Source organism: Sinocyclocheilus anshuiensis, unplaced genomic scaffold (assembly GCF_001515605.1).
Source record: "Sinocyclocheilus anshuiensis isolate Anshui unplaced genomic scaffold, SAMN03320099.WGS_v1.1 scaffold1371, whole genome shotgun sequence".
Taxonomy (NCBI): Eukaryota; Metazoa; Chordata; class Actinopteri; order Cypriniformes; family Cyprinidae; genus Sinocyclocheilus; species Sinocyclocheilus anshuiensis.
Window position 1 is genome coordinate 1846505 of NW_015539833.1, and position 17221 is coordinate 1863725.

Below are 17221 nucleotides of genomic sequence, written 5' to 3' on the forward strand. Positions count from 1 at the left end.
TGAGTGAGAGTGTGTGTGAGTGTGAGTGTGAGTGTGTGTGTGTGTGTGTGTGTGTGTGTGTGTGTGTTTGGGGGGGTGGATTTGTCAGTGCAAGCAAGACTTAATATCTTATGCAAGTAAATCTATCATGTTTTGGGGATTTTTTAATAATTTTAAAGTTCCAATAACTAAAATGCACACTACACAGAAAGGCTGTCTGCCCATTAAACTATTTATGTGACTGAACTTAATTATAGATATTACTCTGCAGAAAACAATGTCTGGATTAATTATAAACAAGTTGTTTGAAACTGCGATGATGCTACTAACAGTCTGACAAAGGTGAGAAAATAGGTCCCCCTTTACAACCTATTTGCTGTCAGTTTCCCTGTCAGTCTGCAGTATAATTATTGCTAACACAAAAGGCACTAAATTAAAATTTTCATTAATAGAAATAAAATTAACACTTGAAAAAAATAATAAAAATATTAACAAAAATAAATGGAATATTTTTTTTTACAATAATAAAAATGCATGATCCAAGCTATATTACAGGCCAGATATACTAAAAATAAAATAAAAATAAATAAACAAACATTAGAAAACACTTTGTTATATCAAAAACTACATTTCTGCAATGGGATTAAAAAAATAATACATTACTGTAGTTTAGCATGGTAATGTACATGGCAATGTTAATGTGTTTGGTCTTGGAGGAATAGATCTGCTACGATGCTGCAGCAGAGCAAGTACTGAGACTTGCTACTGCCAACACATCCACAGACATGCTGCTGTGAGCATGTACTGTAGGAAATACAGCTGCTGCTGCACATAAAACATATATGCAATAACACCATATATAACATACATGAAATCACCCTGTAGCGGATCTATACAGGTGGAGCTGGGGAAGGCGGAGGGTTTCTAAAGCATGCTGCAACTGCTACAGCTAGCACTAGCCAAGTATTTGAATGTTGAGCAGCAAGCTCATTGGCTGCTGATGTGAGAAGTAATAAAGCCGTGTGAATAATGCTGTGATTATATCAGATTGAGTTAGAACCTATCGGCCTGCGCCATCTAGAATTTCATGACAGAACTTTGTATAAATAAAATAAAATTAAATTAATAATAGCCACTTTTTTATCTCACAATTCTGACTTTTATTCTAGCAATTCTGAGACTTGTGAGATACACAGTCGCAATTACATTTAAAAAATAAATTAAAATATCCCATAGCGAAAACAAGCTTTCATTAACGTTAAATTATAAATTCAAACCTATCATGACCCTGAGTCCTTCTTTACACTTTATTCCCCTGAAAAAAAAAGATGTTCAACAGAGCCAAAAAAGGAACCACAGATGGACTAAAATGACAGCCACAGGCACACTGTGGAGGAGTGGAGGAAGGTAGAAGTTTTGTTTGAGGAACCGTAATAAATCATCGATGGATTGCAGTTTGCCATGTCTGAGTATCTGTAAATTGTGGCTGTCATTCAATATAATATTGCTGTGCAAAGGCTACTGGAAGGCCTCTTGGACACGCCTTGGGAGGAAGAAGAGGCTGACAAGGAAGATGAAGAGCAAAATGATGTTCACCAGGCAGAACTGAGTAGCACACATTCACTCCAACCTCTGCAAAAAAACACTTCACTGCCTACACACTGTGTGTATGGGACAAATAAAGACTTTTTTCTACCCCATATATTTATGCATTTATACTGAAATTGAGGTAAGAAAGCCAGGATAGTTGCAAATGTATTTTTTATGAGGTGGAATTGGGGGAAGATCTATTTGCGTTGCATTTTACAGTCTAAGGAGTGCTCTGGGGGTCTTGTAGAAGGTATCAGCATGTGGCAGAACTGTTGATCTCTGGTTTAGCATTTCATTACATCTTTTGTTTTCACAATTCAATCGTCCCATCTTTTAGGATTTCCAATAGCCCAGCCATACACACTGGTGGCCAAATCTGTATGTAGAAGATCAAAATAAACTCTCAACCACAATATCCGTCTTTGTACTTTTGTGAAAACAAACAAATATGATGTTTCTGAGGTTGGTCTCAACTCTGACTCCTACCATGGAATCAAAATCCTGTGCCTGCCCATGGTCACGTATTACATTCAATACTTCATCAAACAAGTCCACCCCCATCTGGCCTCCATGATCAATCTCAACTGGACACCTTGCCCCCCTTGTCTTCAAATGAAGAGCTTGTGCAACCTCTCAATGTTTACTTCTCAGCTGTAGAAACAACAGGAACACCCGTGAGTAGAGCTAGCACTAGTTATATTCAGACTAGCATCAAAATTCTCTCCAAAAGGTAAGAAATTTAATAATTAAAAGATGTCTCACTCTGTTTTAAGGCAGCATCACATATCCTCCACAGACAATTCTAGAATGCATTACAACAAGCTCAGTGCATTAATAAATATAAAATGGTGGACCAGGTAAGAGAAATGTTGATTATTAGCTATGCATAATATACAGTCCGCTAATGAATTTTGCAAAATACACTTAAAAGTCCAAGAATGCTAACACATACAAGGAATTTGTCTTGGTGACAGAAGCTTACAGTGCACAGACAAAATGACAGTGACAAAACACAGATGATAATAATAATAATAATAATAATAAAAATAAATTTTAAATAACCGACAGTAATATCCAGTGATGCCAATTACTTTTTTTTTTCTCAAATATGGACTCTTTGAATTGAAAACAATGGTATCATTTACAGGATTCATGTAATTCCTAACTGAATGTGATGAGACAAGAAACATTGTGTGACATAGTACGACATGCATGTGTGCATATTTTAAAATATGATTTGCAAAAGTTGGTTCAAAATAGTTTGTACAATTTAATTAATTCATATGATCTGTTTGTGCCCCACTGACAGTCAAATTTAGGACATTCATTCAATACGTTTTTCCAAAAACCGTATGTTTTCGTACAAAATCACCACCTATAGCTTTGTTTTAGCATAAGTTCGGATTGCTTGTTCTGATTTTTTCCCCAAAGTTTCTTTGGCAACAACCATTTCCTAATAACTAATACTGTAACTATAAATATAAAATGCTCAAGAGTCAACTCACAACTCATTGCCGTAAATAAACGAGACTGTGACTGGTATTCTGCTATATTTTAGCTCAGAGGTCATTAAAATCGAAATGGTTTGCCTTATTGTAAAATTAAGTTATTAAATAATTTTATGACAATGTTTTGGCCTGGTTCAGTCACCAGCAGACACACATTTCTGGAATAACCCCTCACACATATGCTTCAAGCTTAATTAGCGGCCATAACCAAGGTGATGCTAACACGATTTCAGTACACCTGCAACTCTGGGCCTTTAACAGCCACTGACATTAATAAAATGGCACATTTGTTTTTTTATACAAACATGACACGGAAAGGAAAATATAGCCATTAGGGGGTCTAAACTGCACAATACTATCCAGGGTAGCGAGTAAACAGCCTAGACGAGAAACATGGCATGTGGGTGGATGCTTTGAAAGAGAAAAAAATGGTGGTTTTCTTTCACCATAATGTCAGCTGTGTTTCCTCCCTTCAGCAACAGCTTCAAACGCGCTCAGTTTCACTTGCGTTCACTTTGTAGCTCTCCCTCATTCCTTTCTGTGGGCTGTGAGAATAATTTAGTCAATACATTAGCGCCACAGCTAGCCGGCCCTGCGCATAAGGTCCTGTTGAAGCCGTGAGCAATATTAGCCAATATCGATGCAGCCCAGCAGTCTCTGGAGAGCCAGAGTTAATGACCAATAACCTGCAGGTGGTCTCACACCACTTTTTTCCTATTCATTTTTTCCCCTCGTTTTTAACATGTATTGAATTTTAATTAACTTGACAAATTAACTTTCCTCTTTCAATCGCATCCAGAGGAATGTGATATTCCAAAAATCACAGCATATGCTAACAGGGATACGTGAAATGAGAAGTGACATATTTGATTAGTGAGAATTTACATAAAACATGGACAAAAATGCATTGAATAAACTGAAAAACAATCATGTTTTCTTGAGAATACACACTGTAAAAACAGCAGCATAAAATAAATCAAAGTAAACACCATTATTTGATGCCCGAGTACTTTTCCCCCATTTTATTCACCGTACAGATACAACTAATTTTGCTGTTGGCTTCGATGCACACCTCTACTAAATCGCAAATAAAAATTAATTGCATTTATTCATGTTTTATCACCGGTTTCTAAGACCCCAAACATAAGTAATGAAAGCTTTTCAAAGGATGTTTAAAGCAAAAGTTTTAAGTTGAAGATTTCTATATAATCAATTCATAATATTTTACAGTTTAGCAGATTGTTCAGTTAAGCAAAAACACTTTAAAAAATGTATACAGTATACTGTATAAAAAAAATAATAAATCTGCAAAAATGTCAACGATTCTGTGTTTTTCTGTCAATATGGGGTGTTGTGTGTACATTAATGAGGAAAAAAAATTAACAAATGATTTTAGCAAATGGCTGCAATATAACAAAGAGTGAAAAATTTAAGGGGGTCTGAATACTTTCCTTACCCACTGTATATATATACAGCTGGTATTTGATACCAGTGTACTCTACACATTTTTTCATTTTATTTACAGATATTTACAGATGTTGTAATAACTTGATGAATTATACAATGCATATTTGCTACATGGAAACTGTAAAAGAAACAGAATTACATTAAAATGTCATTCTGATTTAAGCCCCGCCCATATTTGAATACAGCTGCACTGGCTTTGCTGCACACCCCTACTAAATAGCTTAACAAATGAAAATTCATTTGAAATTCATTCGTTTTATCTGCAATTTTTGAGGCCCCAAACATAAGTAATGCAACACTTCTCACACAGATCACTTAAAGGGGTCATATGATGCGATTTCAAGTTTTCCTTTCTCTTTGGAGTGTTACAAGCTGTGACATCATTTAGCAACATTTAGCAACTTTTTAACCCCTTTAAAGCAAAAGTTTAAAGTTGAATTTTTGTATATCATTTTCATAAGATTAGTAAAACTCACAGAAGGATTCTTCAATAAAAAGCGCTTCAGGGATTCTCACATCTCAATCAGAACATGTGGGTTAAAGACACTAAATGTTTAAGAATACTAAATATCTTTAAATATCAGAGTTTGTGGATAAGAACCTTTTGCTTTTGATACATGAGTTGAAAGTTACATATGCCGAAATGGAAAATGCTTGATGCTGCCTGTGTATTGATCCTCAGTACAGCTTCCCACAGTTGGCCTGAGGATGTGCCTGAAATGAAAGACTTTAGACACTCGGTCAGATCCAGTGCCAAGTGTTCCCAGCCTTGTCCTGTGCCAAGCCAGGAATACTAATTGGCCTCTTTTGCCCGCTAATAGAAAGAGGGAACGTCTAGGCGTAGAGATCACTGATTAGTTTGACTCGGGGCTTCACGCTTTGTCTGATGTTGTTCCTACCTACACTTTGCACTTTTGAGGAGCTCACAAAACGCACAATGAATACTTAACAACGGTACTGACACAGAATACGCACTGGACCCTCTGTATTCAACTCTGGAAGATCATTTTCAGTGTTCAATAATGCTCATGAAATCTGACAGCTCGATAGTTCATATCCAGATATTATGGTGAATTATTACACTTATTCATTTTTGCATTCTGTATGCATTATTCACTCCATTCCTAAGAGAAATATTAGCTAGAATGTTTCTTATTATATTATATATTCACACCTGAAATGCATTACATCAACATATCTCGCTGACTGATGCCTGTCTCACACTCACACACAGGAGTAAAGTAATATTTGATTGCCACCTTTGTTATGAAAAAAAATATATCATCAAACACAAAACACAATTTCCAGAACCTGCAGTGCATACCCTACTGGTGAATCTCGAGCTAAATGAATCATAGCACAGTGAGAAGAGAGGATGATGGTGCCGTGGAGGCGGGATTCATCTCTGTGGGGTCTCTGGTGCAATTAATGATGTGCTGATATATTTATTTAGGTCTCATTAGAATCCAACCCCTGAGGAGCACATCCTGTCTCTGAGAACCCTCCCACTGGAGAGTACATTTTGTTTGGGCAACATAACAAAGGATAAATTAAGCATAACCAACACGCCCTCGAAGTGCCGCGCTTGCTGTGTTCAGAACATTCTGTAAATATGAGTTGTAATATAATATGAAAAAAAACATTAAAATGTTTTGTTTGGGCAACATAACAAAGGATAAATTAAGCATAACCAACACGCCCTCGAAGTGCTGAGCGTGCTATGTTCAGAACATTCTGTAAATATGAGTTGTAATATAATATGAAAAAAAACATTCAAATTTTATTTCTGCAAACCCGCATGCATCTTATCTTATGCTAAACGGGTTTCATCAAATTCAGTATAAAATGAAAAAAAAATCACTAAATAGTTTTTGATTATTAATTGTAATAATCCAAATGAATGTCATGCAAAGATAATGCTTTGTTTGTTTGTTTATTTTTTTGATGAAATGTTGACCATTCAAAACAGACAGTGATGCCATAAATTAATACTGTAACACAGGATTTACAGTATAATGTAACAAAAAAATATATTTCAAATAAATGCTGTTCATTTCAACTTTCTATTCATCAAAGAATCCTGAAAAAAAAAAAAACTTTTCCAGCTTCCACAAAAATTATTTCAACATTGATAATAACAAGAAATATTTATTTATATTCCAAATCAGCATATTAAATTGATTTCTGAAGGATCATGTGACACTGAAGACTGAAGTAATGGCTGCTGAAAATTCAGCTTTGCCATGACAGGAATGAATTAATTAATTTAATTATTAAATAAGATTATTTTAAATAGCTATATATATATATATATTTTTTTTTTTTTTTTCTTCAAAATAATACTGCTTTAACTGTATTTTTCAATAAATAAATGCAGCTTGGTTAATCAAAAGAGACTTCTTTCAAAAACATTGTAAAAACCTTACCGATCCCAAACTTTTGAACAGTAAACACCTAAAATGTAACCATTACGTTGCAACACTGGAATTTCCTTGTATTATGATTTAGATATTTACAGAATTTAATGGAATTAATGATTTCTTTCTCAGCATTTAGACTATATCCTGATGAAATACATTCAGAATAGAGAGAGAGAGAGAAAAAAATATTTTAGGAACTTGACATTTTTGCATCATTGATTATGTTACCCCATTAGAAATGTTCAGAACCACAGCAAAAAAAAATAAAATGTCAGTGCTACAACTAGGCAGATCAAAGCAAGCTGCTACTGAACACTTCTATAGTGGCCAGATCTTTTTTAGGAGGAGATTATGAAACATCCCGGCATCACTGTTATTTAAACTCACAACCTTTTGAATCAACATCATGCATTATAAAACAAACAAAAACAACATCCATTAAGCTTGTCAAAGTACAAAGGGGAAATCATGGGCAGATGTCCAACTGTGAAATAATATTGTTGAATCCCTTTCTAAAGCCTACGCAAATGCATTTAAAAAACTTAACATATTTAACTGATATATCATATTACATCTGAAGTATAATATTAATGGTAATCCTTCATATTGGAATATGTAAGACACATTTTCTTGCCTTTGAATCTTCTGATATGTCAACATTTTATTGAGAGCTTAAAACAACAGAATTTGATTAAAGGGATCTGAAACACAATGGGCCTCATTTATGTAGAAACGAGCGCAGATCCGTGAGCACAAATCAACTTACCACAGAGTTCACGTGTGATTCATGAAACATTCGTATGCCGCCAATCTCATCGTACGAATGATCGCACATTGATAAATGTGGCGGTAGAAAACAATCGTCATTTGAATATCACACCCATAAAAACGTCTCGGTTACGTATGGTAACCCTCGTTCCCTGAAGGAGGGAACGGAGACGTCACGTCGGATTCTGACCACGGGGTGAAGGTTTGGCGGGCAGGCCGGTGTAACTTGGACCCGGAAAGTGCCGCGTTGCCATGCCCACCTCGGGAGTCGGCCATGGAGCCAGTGCTGCAGCGGTCTCAAGGGGACCGCGTGGCCTTATGGTTAGAGAGTCGGACTCATAACCCAAAGGTTGTGGGTTCGAGTCTCGTACCGGCAGGGATTGTAGGTGGGGGGCGCAAAAATGTTTGTTTGGGTGCTGCACGCGGACCTTTTAAAATAAACAGTGTTACTTTTATGTTTGGTTGACTGCATTTTAGTTTGATGATGAATGGCTGAAATGGCAGGCAACGCTAGAACTAATGTGTTTGTGTGTGCGTGAGGCGCCTGTGCGATCACATGGATTAAATCAAATAAAGATATAAAGAAAATAAATTAAATGCATTAAGAGTGTCACATAAACGAGCGTAGCCTATACTTGTTGCACAGTGTTTTTTTTTATTTTGTTAATCTGTTAATTATATTATAGCCTATTATATATTTTGTGTGATCCTATTTATTTTATTCCTTTTATAGACTTAGGCCCAATCCCAATTCTATTTTATACCCCTTCCCCTCTGCCTACCCCTTCCCCTTGTCCCTTGAAACAGTGTCAAGGGGTAGGGGTGAAAATATTCCCCTAAGAATTGGGACACCACTACTATACCGTCACACGTCAACATACGTCGTCTAGCTCCTACAATAAACACACCTATACTGGTGTGCTGGTGTGCATTAGAGCCTTTAATTACCGTTCTATATTACTGCGTTGCTTACTGACACACACACACACACACACATATATATATATATATATATCGGAGATCGCGCAGCTCACACATCCAGGAGAAAAGAAACTTGTCAACGCTGCCACAATACACACACCTATACTGGTGTGCTGGTGTGCATTAGAGCCTTTAATTACTGTTCTATATTAATGCGCTGCTTACTGACACACACACACACACACACACACACACACATATATATCGGAGATCACGCAGCTCACACATCCAGGAGAAAAGAAACTTGTCAACGCTGCCCCATGACTTTTATTAATAACAGTTTAAACACTGAATCGCTACATTATATTTTTCAGCAACAAGAGGATAAAACCGCTGTTTCTTAAGTAAACTCACTCTAAAAAGAGAAACGCACAGACGCGCATACACACAACTTTCATCTCTCGCTCTCTCTCGAACTGGCAATATTTGAGAAAAGGGTTTAGCGATTTCTAATTATTGGGGGGACTAGCCCCCCTCAATGTCTACGGTGGTTATCGCCCTGATCAGACATGAATGTAACGGGCAGGCAGAGCAGGTGGCAATGGCGGAGCAGGCAGGGCGGGGGGCCATGGCGGAGCAGGCAGAGCGGGGGGCCATGGCGGAGCAGGCAGAGCAGGGCGCAAACATTTCTTTGAGTAACATGACCGTAAATATGAACTCACGATTGAATGTAACAAAACAAATGATTACTTTTCATTCAAATCTTTATTAATGCCAAAAATGCTTACATTTAAGTGTCTGTTTGTTTGCTCGGGCAGCCATGTTGCCCCTGAAGCCGGTTTATGCTGAGATAATTCATACCCCTTCGTTTGAAGTGTGGTCCCGAAAAATCTTAGTTTGAAGTGCTATCTGGCCCTTCCCCTACCCCTACCCCTCCAACCAAAAGAGAATCTAGACACCCCTTCACGTGTACGCGCGAAACGGAGGGGTAGGGGAAAGGGGAAGGGCTAAGGGGTAGAATTGGGATTGGGCCTTAATTTCTGCTTTTCTCTTGCATGATGCGACGATTGAATCCTCATGGTCTTGTTTACGCTGCTATTCACGCATATAAAGCTAAAGCCCTGTATAAAACAAACAAAAAAACACTCTAATCTTACTGGTTAACGATCGACTAATGAGCTTCATTTGATGGTCAGGAAAATACAAATGAACAAAATTCTGTCGTTCTACAATTCTCCACCATATTTACTATGCTGCGCGCAAGTTCAGGTAACTCAAAAACTTGCGTACATGAGCTGAGACCAGACGTGAGATTTGATCGTAGCCACCGCTCACGTCCATATTGATCAATTACAAGTTTTGCGTTGAAATGACCGTACGCCCAATTTTCTGTCGTACGTTCATTTCATAAATGAGGCCCACTATGGGTCGTCTGGATGTTTTAATGATTCCATAGAAGCAGCGGCAAACATTTGTAGCTAATGCTTATTAGCAGCTTGTTGGTAGATCAAAAAAACGCAGGCACTGGCGCGCCAGTACGTCTAAAGTCATCCTGCGATTTGTCATACAACAGCTCCTAATGAGCCAGTCTTACTGTCAGACTGTCTGGCCAGTGCATATTTCTCCAGACTTAAACAGACTGCCCATGTTCACTGACCATCTAAAGTGTTTTGCACACCAAAACCACAAGGTGCTATCCAAAAATCTGCCGTTTCAATCTGATTCTATTGAATTTTCTGCAGATTTGACTATTTTAGGTAAACCTGTCCCTAAACAACATGTAAAAACTAAAATGAGATGTATTTACTTGTCATTCAGACACACCCTTTGCGTTTAAGTAGGCGGTTCTTGATCATAATAAGATGCAATGGGGACTTGATGCAATTTGATAAAGGTCTGGCTATACTGACATTGATGTTTCTTTAGCCAAAGTGGCAGTGGCTTTTTAAACCTTCTAAAAGCTTTCAAATTTGGTCATTTTAAACCCCATAGTTAATTTTATTCAAAAAGTGCACTGATACATCAATTAAAAAAAAAAGACTTCTAAGCATTATTTATAATGATCAAATAAAAAATAAATGTTTATGATGTACTGTATTAGGAGACAGATGGTGTAATGGAAGACCCAAGCACAAAACGTTGATCACTAAGTGTGGGCATTGATGACTGAAGCTATAGACAGTGAGACCCTTGGCACTAATTTGTTTACAACTGGCGCCTCTGTGTTTACAGTAGCCACATTTGAGTAATAAAGGAGGGATTGCCAGAAAGACCTGATGGAATAATCACACCTATTCTGTTGCATTATATGTGTGTGTGTGTGTGTGTGTGTGTGTGTGTGTGTAGACTGACAGCATCTGCCACTGTGACTGTGGGACGCTAGTGGAGAGCTCCATATTGATAAATTCCAAGTTTTGCGTTGAAACGACCGTACTCCCAGTTTTCTGTCGTACGTTCCTTTCGTACATGAGGCCCAATGACTCTTATTTCCATAGAGACATCACAGAGTTGTCTCCAGCATAATACGTCCTCCATTAACAAGAACTAAAATTTATGAGCACAAATCATTTCTCCCAAAATCTCTTCATAATGAGTATAAAAAGCTGTTATGAGAAATGCCTCCAGGGAAGATTCTTCAAAAAAAAAGTACTGTGAACTACATTAACTGTGTTGTTTTACTGGTTCTTGTGACCTCCATTGTAATAAAGAATGTTTTAAGCAAGTGTTATAATGTATTAATTATAAAATTATTTATTTGTTTGTTTTTGTCACATTTTTATTCTTTTTAGCTGTGAACTACATTACCTGTGTTGTTTTACTGGTTCTTGTGACCTCCATTGTAATAAAGAATGTTTTAAGCAAGTGTTATAAATAATAAAATAATAATGTATTAATTATAAAATTATTTATTTGTTTGTTTTTGTCACATTTTTATTCTTTTTAAATGTTTAAAAATCCTAAAACTTTGCCGTCCAGTTTTAAATTTGATTTCAGTCTCATATGTTTGAATTTCACAGTGCTAGAAGGTGTACTGATGTTTATTTAAAATCCATGTGGAACAAATCACCAAGCTCAGGGGCTCGTAAAATTAGATTTCACTAAAGAGATTTCCACTAATCAATGATCTTTAAGATGGAGAAATGAACACGAGCGCAAACACTTGAAAAGCAACAACAGCCATTTATGCTTCTTTACTCGTTGCAATATTGTGTGCTCTCTTTGAAAAATCACAGGACCTTTAGCTAGAGAGGTGGAGATCCTTCACTGTTTCATCTTCCTCATCTCTCCAGGGACATCCTGGCCTTTATATCACCCACAATAACCACCAAGAGTCAACAGATAAGCATGTCATCAAAGCCTTGCTAACACGGCCCAGCCGCAAGGATCTTAGTGCAGCTATCCGCTTGATCACGTTCACAGAGCTAATGCCGGGCTATCAGCAGCAGAGCAAAGAAACCTACTATTATAAAGAGCTGAGCACTTCAGATAAGAGAATACGACCAGAGTCAAAGCAAAGATTCAAATTCAAAGCAGTCGCAATGTTAACAATGAAAGTACACATATGCATTTAAAGAATTTCTGATTAAGGAAACTGTGCTTGTTGGTACACTTGACCACTGTGCAGTTCTGCTATGCAAAGTTGTCGTCATTCATAGTAATGTAGAAGAAAATAGCAAAGCACATACTACAAGATTGAAACTCATCTCTTTGTATGTTTTAAGTTTGCAACTAGCCTGTGACAAAAAGTGCCAGATATATATAAACACACACAGTATAGTGTATATATATATTTGTTTTTTTATGTTTTGTTTTGTTTTTTTAAGTAAGTTCAACTATGAAAAATGTAAATGAAAAATTAAAAAAAAAAAAACGAAATTAAAAATGTTGCTTTCACAACTAGTTAAAATATGTTTTTCATATTTTATTTCAGTTAACATTTATTTCAAGTAACAAAAACAATATTTATTAACTTTTTTTTATTTACTTACGTTACCTATAAAAACCCTGGTTGGAAAGCATATGATATATTGTTGATCAACATCTCACTCCATATGAATCAGACCTCCTGCTGTGCTTTTCCCATTTAATGCCTCTCACCTTCCTTGTTCCTTTTTCAGCCTGGTAGCTTTTTCTCTTGTGTGTCCTCATCCTATTCTACATTAGAATCTTCCCTATCGCCCTGCGCTCTGTTCTCACTCATGAGGGAGAACCTTCCTTCTGTGACCCATTTCAAGGGTCACAAGGGACCCATTTTCCCGTTCTTCCCCATTCTGATTGAATCAGTGCCTGAGGAGGATTTGGGAGTGACCGGCCAGTCTCTAAGAGGGTGCGTATGGCATGACTGACTTTTAATGCAGCATTATAATTGATGTGCGCATATCTCTCTGAGGGACCGGATCTGGTTTGGCAGGAGAGAACGAGAGAGAGAGAATTTTGCCACAGAGCTGCACTTTGAAATGCGCAACAGAATATCATGTATTCACATTAATTCCGCTGACTCACAATGTCTGTTTCATTTTAAATTAACGCCTGAAATCTGAACAAAATGAGTTATTTGGATTCTCATTTTAGTCTTAATGAAAACATGTCTAAAGGCTCAAACGGTTCATCGGACCATCTTTGCTCATTTAAATGAAGCAAAAGAGGGAATCATGCTTGTAATCATAAAGTCCTGATTGAGACATAAAATATAAAAAATATATTTGATAAAGTTTGCAAGAGTGCCAAGTATTCCAGGTGGGGTTGTAAACTGAGCAGGAAAAAAAATCCTAACAAAAATGATTGAATTTATCATCATGTTCATATCTGAATGATGAGACATCTGCGTATCTGAGAGCTAGAACCTGTCAAGTGTAGCCAAGAGCTTTAGTGGGGTCTATGAGCATTTTATCCTCTCTGTGATGGAGGATAGAAGACGAGATGTTCCTTCTCAAGGTCACAGACAGAAGTGGAACAATCTGATTTTCAGAACAAGAGATTTAAAGTTAGTATAAAAAGCAGACTGGTGCCAGTTACTTTCTTAATAGACATTTCCCGTCTTATAGTGAATAATTGGTGTATGTTATTCCAAAGAAAAGAAAAAAAAGTTTGGTAACACTTTAGTATAGAGACCAATTCTCACTATTAACTAGTTGCTTATTAGAATGCTTATTATTAATACTTTGGCTGTTTATTAGCACTTAAAAAGCACATATTCTGCATGACCATATTCTACATCCCTAATCCTACCCCATTCCTAAACTTAACAACTACCTTACTAACTATTAAGAAGCAGCAAATTACTCAGGCAAAAGTCATAGTTAATGATTTGTTAATAGTGAGAATTGGACCTTAAAGTGCGAACACATGTTTTTATAATCAAACTTATTCTGCCTCTGAAACAACTTTCCTGTTCAGCTCATATAACCACGTCCTTCCCACCAACCATCTGTTGAAACTACTTTTCACTATACAGTCAATTAACACTGGATAAGGTCAAGTCCACCTGACATTTTTTTCTCTAATTGAATATGCTATTTCTCTTAGAATAATGTCACATTGTAGAAGGTTGTGAACATCATTTCATGTTGACTTGAAAAAAACAATGAAACTAAACCACAGTTTAATCAATATACTCTTAAAAGAAGATCATAGAAGATTACATTGCACAAATGGTTCTTAAAATGAAAAAGGTCTTCACACTAAGAAACAAACAGCTCTTTTAAGATCGGTTTACTGTAAGGTTCTTTGAGGAACCTAAAATGGTTCTTCTATGGCATCACTGTGAAACCCCGCATTCGAAACCTTTATTAAAATTTAGTCTATAATTTAGCTTTAGTAAAGCTTATGTTTTGAAGTGATATGCACACCAAAAAAATGGATTTACAAAAGGACCAATTAGGCTTCAATAAAACAAAAACCTGGTTTTCATGGTGCAGGTTTGTGCTAAGGCTTTGTCAAATTTGCTCTGCTTAGCAATCAGGCTCATAATGCGAAATGAATGTATAAATTCTGTGAAAGGGTGTGAGATATAAAACCAAAAGGGAATAAAATTCAGTGACAACAACAAAATTGAAGACTTAAGTCACTAAAAGCCTTATAATAAATGAATACATGTATAAAAATATATAATTTTAAAAAAGGGAAAAAGCAGTACAAAGTGGTCAGACAGCGATATTATGGCAGACTAGAGGATTTGTTTAGGAGAGCCGACCCTTTATCAGCATACAGAGCACAACTTAACACTGACCTTATAGTCTATATAGTGCCATCTGAGTGATCCGCATAGCTGAGATTTCCTATCTTACACTATATCCTTCACAAATCCTCAGACATAACACTCTACTCTCTGATGGAGTCTTATGAAACCTGTCAAGAATATCTTTGGGTCATATTTCACCACAAAATAAAAAGAGAAATACGATATTATATTTTGCTTAAAGAAAAAGAAGTCTATTTTAGGACCAATAAGATTTTTTGCAATGTGACATTCACGACACTTCTCATTAATGTAAAGCACAAAATAATGATATTATTTAAATTGTATCATGGTTTGTTGTACTGGCATTAATGCTGCATTGATGGAGATTACTTTTTTTTTTTTAAATATTCTATCAAAAGTGATGGGAAACTAATGCGAATCATCATTTTTGGGGATAATTTATTTGTAAAATGTCTCTATGCATTATGACAATAAGAATTTGGAGGAAATTGTTCGTAATGGGCTTTATTTTCTTGTCTTCCCTACATTATTTTTTTTTAAATTTGGGATGAAAAGTGACCTGGACATATTTTTGTGATATTCACCCTAATAGCCTGAACAGCCAGAAAAGAGGAATGAAGACTATCTTTCCTGTCAAGCACCACAGGTCAAGGGTGAAGTATTCCAACTAAAGCAGAAAAAAAAATGAAATTGTAAAATCTTTCATGCCTTGTATGTGTAATTATAGATAGAGCGGATGTGCAGATAGTGCAAAGGGAAAGGGGGAAAAAACACACACACAGATTAGCTGGATAAAAAATATTGATTTTCCACTTGAATTGCATCTAGAGGCAAAAACGAACTTATCTAGATGTTGGAACAAATACAGAAGCCTGAGAGACAGAAGGAGACAGAGGTATGTCCATGTGAGTGGTCACTTCTGTAGTTGCATGCATGCTGAACACACTTTGACTGTATCTGTATGCGCTAACATGTAAACACAGACTCACACTTACACGTGTGCAAATGCGGAGTATGCAGAGCGGAGCGTTTCTGGCTGGCTGCATCATCTTTCCCATGCCGACGGTGTGCATCGATGCTGGAAATGATAGCTCCATTGCTCCTGTGTATTTGCAAAATCTCCATATGTTCATCAGGCCTGGCACAGCCGTTCATTTCCCTTCAGATAAAGATCACATTACCAGCCAGCAGATCTGTGCATTGGGCTGATGTTACAGGAGATTTTGGAAGATATATGTTTGTCCTTGAGTTCCTGCAACCAAATATTGCTTACAACTCTTTTTATTTTTTTAGGCCGCAGTCAATAGTTTGATGCTATCAACAATACCAGGTCAATCTCATGAAAACATGTCCAGGTAATATTTAACCCTGAAAACTAAACTAAACTCATGCAAATTTAAGTAAACTAATCTAAACTAAACTAATATTTTTTTTTTTTCTAAATATATAAATATATACAAATGTCCCATTACTGTAATGTAAAAAATGCTATATTAATTAAAGGGATAGTTCACCCAAAAATGAAAATGATCCCATGATTTACTCACCCTCAGGGCATCCTAGGCATATCTGACATTCCTCTTTCAGACGAACACAATCACAGTTATATTTAAAATTGTCCTGGCTCTTCCAAGCTGTATAATGGCAGTGAATGGAGCCCCTGTTTTTGAAGCCTAAAAAACTGCATTCATCCACCATAAAACTATTCCACACGGCTCCGGGGTGTTAATAAAGGCCTTCTGAAGCGAAACGATGCGTTAGTGTAAGAAAACTATCGATTTTTACAAATTTATAAACTGTAATCTCCAGCTTCACCCGGTCGCTCAAGCAGGCGCTTTCACGACAAGGCGTTCGAGCGTATGACATAGGCATAGTGGAAGGCGCCTACGGAAGAGCCAGGACAATTTTAAATATAACTGCGATTGTGTTCGTCTGAAAGAGGAATGTCAGATACGCCTAGGATGCCCTGAGGGTGAGTAAATCATGGGCTAATTTAAATTTTTGGGTGAACTATCCCTTTAAACTTACATATTTACACATCATGACAGTATGTATTATACTACCTTTAAAGTATGCTATTTATGCTAACATTTTTGCATTGTGGTTATCCAGAACTGGGGCAGAAAAAGAGCATAACTGTCATTAAATGGTTAAAAAAAAAAAAAAAAAAAAAAAACAGAAAAGCTACTGTTAATTTTCTGCCATGACATTTCCATTAACCATAAAACACAACACGATGAAGTGCAAAATACAAAATACAGGTAAAACACTAAAAAATAAAATAAAAAAAGAACATTTATTTTATATTAATACAGTACATTGTGCCCTATTTTTACAGATTTTTTTTTGGGGGGGGGGGGGGGGGG

General features: G+C 36.5%; 1 protein-coding gene across 1 annotated transcript in view; it reads right to left on the reverse strand.

Annotated features, from left to right (window-relative positions):
* The window catches only part of LOC107684317 (VPS10 domain-containing receptor SorCS3-like), a 213526-nt gene that overhangs the window by 175546 nt on the left and 20759 nt on the right, over positions 1-17221 (reverse strand). The gene's annotated exons all lie outside the window — the stretch shown is intronic.